Here is a 7,413-nt window from a genome sequence, read left to right as displayed (position 1 = left end):
AGAATACTTAATCTAGAAATTGTAGTTTACAATTTTAATTTTAGTGATTTATTTCATAAAAAAATTTAGTTTACATTTTTCAATAAATTGTAGAATAAAATAATGAAGGTAAATAAATCTAACAAACTTTTGGAGGGAAATGTTTTCGCGAAAATTTTTGGAGGGGAAAATTTCATTCTTTAAGCTATATAATATCCTTAGGAGACTCCATTTGTATCGTTCAACATCTTATATTTGAAAGGATGGATTGTTCTGATAGTGAAGTTTCGATTTATACACCATCAACATCTTCATCGCGTAACAACTCTATTCATATTGATGGATATAGCAGGAATTCTTCCACTATGAATAGAAAGTCAATTCTTCCACTTAGTCCTGATTCTAAAGACTATGAGAGCAGCACTGATGAAAGAGGGGATGGAGAATTTCAAATAAATAAAGAGTCACAGATTCCACTTAGTCCTAATTCTAAGGACTATGAAAGCAGTAGTGATGAAGAGCATGATGGTGAAGTTCAAAAGAATGGAGTGTCACGATGTCCACTTAGTCCTAATTCTGAGGACTATGAGAGTAGCAGTTTTGAAGAGCATGATGGTGAAGTTCAAAAGAATGGAGTGTCACGGTGTCCACTTAGTCCTAATTCTGAGGACTATGAGAGCAGCAGTTTTGAAGAGCATGATGGCAAATTTCAAAAGAATGGAGTGTCACGGTGTCCACTTAGTCCTAATTCTAAGGACTATGAGAGCAACAGTGATGAAGAGTGTGATAACGAATTTCAAAAGAATGGAGTGTCAAAGTGTCCACTTAGTCCTAATTCTAAGGACTATGAAAGCAGCAGTGATGAAGAGCATGATGGTGAAGTTCAAAAGAATGGAGTGTCACAATGTCCACTTAGTCCTAATTCTGAGGACTATGAGAGTAGCAGTTTTGAAGAGCATGATGGTGAAGTTCAAAAGAATGGAGTGTCACAGTGTCCACTTAGTCCTAATTCTGAGGACTATGAGAGTAGTAGTTTTGAAGAGCATGATGGCGAATTTCAAAAGAATGGAGTGTCACGGTGTCCACTTAGTCCTAATTCTAAGGACTATGAGAGCAGCAGTGATGAAGGACATGATGATGCACTTAGTCCTAATTCTAATGAGTATAAAAGTAGCAGTGACAAAGGACAGGATGTAGCATCTTCAATAAGTAAACAGTCACATTTTCGACATAGTCCTAATTCTATGGACTACGAGAGTAGCACTGACAATGCACATGAGGAAGAATATCCATTAAACATCGAGTCAAATTTTCCATTCAGTCCGAATTCTAAGGACTATGACAGTAGCACTGAAGAAGGGGAAGATGAAGAATTTCATCCACTTCAATATTTGAAAAGCAGAGCTGATCATAGTGTGGATAACATTCCTCTTAATGATGATGAAAATCCTTATACAAATGATGATCCAATGATGGAGATGTTGCCAAGAAATATTGTATCGAGGAGTAGGAGCAGACCTTTTCGTATCAATGCAAGTTGTTCTAGTTATACAAGGGCTAGAGCAGAATATCTGACGAGAAGAAGTTCTATCAATGCTCTCATTTCAAGTGAATGTTGCCAAAAAAATTGCTTGAAACATATGGATTTCACATTTGCATTAGAAAGCAAGAAGAGATATTTGTCAATGAATAAAAGCATGCAAAATTCATATTTAGTTGGGTGCATGCAATCTACATTGTCAGGTTATGATTATCATATTAGGAATTTATTTATGTGTAGAAAAGCTTTCAAAATGTTTCATTCAATTGAGAATTTTCGTCTCTTGAGAATTCAAGAAAATTTGGAGAAGGATCCCACATTTTATTCAGAAGTACGTCATAAAAGAGAGTTTGGGCCATTATCAAATACTATAATTTCATGGATGAAAGATTTCTTTTCAAAGCATGGAGAGAGTATGCCAAATAGAGAGACAATACATGTTCCAGATAATTTTTCAAGATGAGAAATCTAAACTTATACAAAGAATATGCAGAAGGTGCTGATGGACATGGCCAATTTATTACATATCAATATTTTGTGAAGGTATGGAAGAAAGAATTCAACAATGTCCGTATTCCTAAGAAGACAAGGATGGGGATTTGCAGTACATGTGCTTCTCTTAAATAAAAAAGGGACAAATGTGAAGGCTCAGAAAGAGGTAAGCGTTCATAACTTTAACTTTTAAAATTGTATAGTCATCAACTATGAAAACATATTTCTTAATGAATTTCTTTTATGTTGTGTAGATTTAATTGTCAAAGAAATTCAGGAGCATCGAGAACAACAAATAAATGAAAGGAAGAAGTTGTACAAGCATCGAAAGAAGTGTTATGATAATCCGAATAAATATTTGGGTTTGATAATTGATGGTATGGACCAGAAGAAAAAACTTTTACAACATTTTGTTCGCACACCCAAAAATTTACAGGAGGAAAATTTTATTCAGTTTCACTTGTTCGGTTGTATGGTTTTCAATGGGAAAACGTTGCCAAGGGTGTACTTCACAGCTCCAAATATTCATAATGATGCAAATTTGACCGTAACCATAATTCATGATGTGATTTCTCATTGGTATGGTAATCTTCCTAAAGTTTTGTATCTACAATTGGACAACACTTGCCGTGAAAACAAAAATTAGGTTGTTTTTGGATATCTAAACATGCTTGTTGAATTGAGAATTTTTCAAAAGGTAAAGGTTGGTTTCCTTCTTGTTGGGCACACTCATGACCATATTGATAAGATGTTTAGTCATTTTTTAGTCACATTGAGGAGGAAGGAAGTTGGGAGCTTGCCATCACTAATTGAATGTATAAGAAATCATACATGCCAAAGCCTACTTTTGATGTGTTGGAAGAAACTGTTGACATGCGAAGGTTTATTCTAGGATCATATGGTGAGGGGAAATGCATTGAAGAACTTAATGACATTAGCTTCCAACATCAATTTCATATCAAAAAAATTGATGGGAAAACACTAATATGGGGCAAGAAGTATTCAACTACTACAGAATGGGAACCGTCATCAGGTTTGCAATTTTTGAAGTTCATTCCAGATCATCCAATATTTGCATAAAAAATATTGTTAATACAATCAGTTGGTGAAGTTCAGAATGCACGCAGACAGAATAGAGATATAAATTATTTTGACTGCCTGGAAGAAATTAAAAAATGTATTAGATATACATATGAGTACTTTGACATTGCTAATTCAGTTTGGTGGGAGTCATTTTTCAATAATCAAAGTGATATCATTTCAACAACAACAAATGAAGATATACCTTTGAAAAATCCATTTATTTGGCCACAAAATGTGTCGAATGAACATGAGGAAGTAAACATTGTTGAACAACAAAAATCTCAAGGTATTATTGATTCTTCACAGGCAGCGGAAAGAGAGATGTATATTGGTTCCAGAAGATCTCATGCACAACGTGAAGCCATGGAAGACCTTTATAGGGGTTCAGTACAGGATATTAAGGAGGGTTGCATGATTGGAGTGCTAGCAGATGGCGATCCCAATGGATATCCATTTTGGGTTGCTAAAGTTATATAGGTCTTTATAGAAAATGAGGATGTTACAAGTGTTGAAGTACATTGGTATGCCACAAATACACACCCATTCAATGGTGTGTATAAGCCAAAGATGGTAGTTGACAAAAAAAATGGTGGAAAAAGAAAAATAAAGGGTACAAATATAAATCGCCGCCGCACAGACATATTAAAATTGGAGGATGTTGACATTCTTGTTTATGACTTCAATTTAACAAAGAGAGGAACTCTTTGCTTCAAGCCGATAGAGATTCTGAAAAGGTTGTTACCAGAAGGAACAATGTTGACATGGGAGTCTGCTGAAACCAGTCGTAGATCTAGAAGAATTTTGAAACTTGAAATGTTGGACATGCATGTGGACTCAGATGGGGCTCTAGTTGATGAAAGAGAAGAATATGGAACATATTCATCAACATCCAGTCACTCATCTGAAGATGTGAATTCTGATGATGTGCAAGAAAATATGAGTAATTTTGAATAATTGTTTAAGACAGTTTATATAATTGATGTATGCATCGTATCTTCAAATAAACTTAATGTTTTCCATATGGCGTTAAATGAGAAGTTATGAGGCATTTTTATGTTGTTGGATTATATGTCTTAATTATGATAAATTTTATTGTTTAAAATATCTACAATGCAATATTAAATTAGAGATATAATGTATGTTTTATTCAATATACAAATAATGGCTTTTGAATTTATTTAGTGATGTAATTTGTTCATAATGTCATGGTTTTTTAATTTTTAATTTTATAGTTGAAAATTTTTCAATTTCTTTTGTATCTAGCATTTATGGTTGAAAACATGTTAAATTTATACTTAGGAAAGAAAAATGATATTCTACCAAAAACATTAATGTGTTTTTTTCCTCAATAAACAACTTTGTTTGACACATAAAAATTTGGTTTTATTAGCATTTTTTAAAAATTTGAAAATTGACCCTAAAAAAAAAAAAATCAATGTTCCAGTATCATCACTTTCATTTTGAAGCTATATTTTGCTCGAAAATTTCATGGTAAATTTTGTAGTCACTGCCATTTTTAAAACATGTTCAAAATTGACGCCTAAAAAATAAAAACATCGTTCCAGTATACACACTTTTCATTTTTAGCATTGTTTTTGATGTTTTTTTGGGGTTTTTTGGCCAGAGCTCCCGTTTTGAGTTTATAGTTCCCGTTTCAAAGTTTACATTATTGTACATTGACTACTACGAGCACTAGTTCAAGTGTGAGTGCTCCTGAAGCTTCATAGGGCATGGATTAACAGTTGTAGCATATCAGGGGGATTAACCGTTGTAGCATATCAGGGAGATGCATCATGAGGACATGGAGGTGGATATTCCTAATTTCACTAGTGGCAGGAGGAACTGAGAGGTTAAGGTTACACTTAGGGATGCTCAATATATTGTGGGGACTCATAAGACATGCAAGAGAGAGTGGAAACAACCATTGACTACATGGAATTAGTTAGTCATTTAGTAGATAGAGAACCTTCCAGCTATCAAGAGGTTACACAGTAGTAGGTGTGGCAAGATGCGATGGTTGAGGAGTATTCCTCAATCATGTAGAATGATGTGTGGGAGGTTGTACCCAAACTGACAGACAAAAGCGATGGTTGGATCACGTTGGATATATAAGATCAAGCACAGTGTAGATGGTATAATCGAGAAATACAAAGCTAGGTTTGTGGCCAAAGGGTTCTCTCAGAAGGAGGGAATAGATTATAAGGATACATTTACTCTTGTGGCTAGGTACACTTCTATACAAGTTGTGATCTCATTAGTAACACATATGGTATGGAAGATCCATCAGATGGATGTCAAGATGACGTTCTTGAATGGTGAATTGGAGGAGGAGGTGTACATAGAACAACCAGAGGGATTTATGGCACCAAAAGAGAGACTCACATGTGCAATTTAAGGAGAGAGTTGTACAGGCTCAAGAAGGCTCCTAGGTTGTGGTATGAGTGCATCAACAAATACTTGTTGGGCATGGTATTTGTGAAGAGTGAGGCAGGCGTGAACCTCTACTACTTGGTGGTTAGGGGTGATATACTCATTATTTTCCTATATGTGGACGACCTATTCTTGATAGATTACCTAGGGATAATTGAGGAGTGTAAGAGGGACCTTACAACAGAGTTTAAGATCAAGGTTTGGGGCTCATGCACTATTTTTTAGGCATTGAGGTGTGGCAGACAAATGGCGATATTTTCCTTGGACAAGAGAAACACTACATAAGGATCCCGAGGAGATTTGGGATGGAGGATTGCAGGACCATGTCTACTCCCAGGATCACTAATTCGGAAAATTGATGCATCTAAGGAGAAGTAGTTGAAATCACCTTTTACAGACAGTTGATAGGCTCTCTGATGTATTTGGTCAACACCATGCCAGATATATCCTATGCAGTAAACTCTCTGAGTCAGTTCATGGTTGAATCGAAGGGAGTTCATTAGATAATGACAAAACACATGCTAAGGTATTTACATGGCATAGTAAAGTATGGGATTATATATGATTTAGGTGATGGTGTTAGATTGGTGGGCTATACTAATGCAGACTGGGCAAGAAACCTGATAGATTAGAAAATCACTTTAGGGTGTTGCTTCAGCATTGGGATCAGGAGTTGCTTCTTGGTACAACAAGAAGAATAAGTATGTGGCACTAAGTTTAGTGGAGGCAGAATACATAGTAACGAGGATGGCTACGTGCAAGGACATATGAATTTGGAAGTTGTTGGTAACCTTGTTTGGTCAGAGGATAGAGACAACAATGATACACTGCGACAATCAGAGTTGCATCAGGCTGTCAGAGAATTTAGTGTTTAATGACAAGTCCAAGAATATAGACTTCAAATACCATTTCATCAGGGATTGTGTGCAAAGTAAGATTGTCCAACCATAGTATATACTTATAGATGAGGAGGTAGCAGGTATTCTGATGAAAGCTTTGTGGAAGGCGAGGTTCATATTCTTTAGATAAAAATTGGGTGTTATGTAGAACACCTTCCTTGCTAAGAGAGAGTGTTAGTTTGTGTAGCTCAGACATGTGCTCTAGTCTCAAATTGTGTCTATGAGGCCAGAGAACACATTTTGTCCAATACCTAGAAAATGTTTCGCAATAAAAATCCTTGATTAGATTTAATTAGGAATTTAATTAATTTTCCTAAGTATAACTTAGGGAAATAAACTTAATTAATCAATATTAATTGGGGTAAATCGATTTTCCTCTAGAGACATCCAGAAAAGTCAATTGATGGAGTCTATATGATCTTAGCCATGGATTGTGATTAGATCATGGCCATTAATTCATTAATGAGAGATTATAAGAGGAAATTGATGGGCATTTGGAGAACACATCGAGACATAGGGTTCCAATGATAGCAAGGGTGCAGTAAAAACATAGGGACATCATAAGCAGGGGTTTCAACAAAGTTTTCTAGAGAGATTCTTCAAAACAATTTATTGGGAGAGTTGTAGATTGATTTTTTGCAGTGAGAGGTCGATTTTATAGTGGTGCAAGTTGCTCCAACAGGGGGTGCGGATTTTCCTAACAGGCAATGTGAATTACTTAGAGAGGGAGAAATTCCAAAGCAAGGAAAGTTCATAGGAGAGAGTGATTTGCACAATAGGATCGATTTTCCAGTTGAGGTAGTGATTTTCCAGTGGAGGCCGAGGTAATTTTCCCAGCAATTGGGAGTTTCTAGGAGAACCAAATTTATTTGCTCACTTGTGGGCGAGAAAGAGCTTCAGAGGGAAGCCAATTTTTTTTTGTAGGACGTATTACTTCTAGGAGGTTAGTGAGGTTTGTAAAAGTGATCACAATAATTTTCCAGAGGTTTT

Source organism: Pinus tabuliformis, chromosome 4_1, assembly GCF_031772625.1.
Source record: "Pinus tabuliformis cultivar Carrire ecotype Pingquan chromosome 4_1, CPIR1, whole genome shotgun sequence".
NCBI lineage: Eukaryota > Viridiplantae > Streptophyta > Pinopsida > Pinales > Pinaceae > Pinus > Pinus tabuliformis.
The sequence above is the reverse complement of the archived record's forward strand: the minus strand, read 5'-3'. Positions refer to the sequence as shown.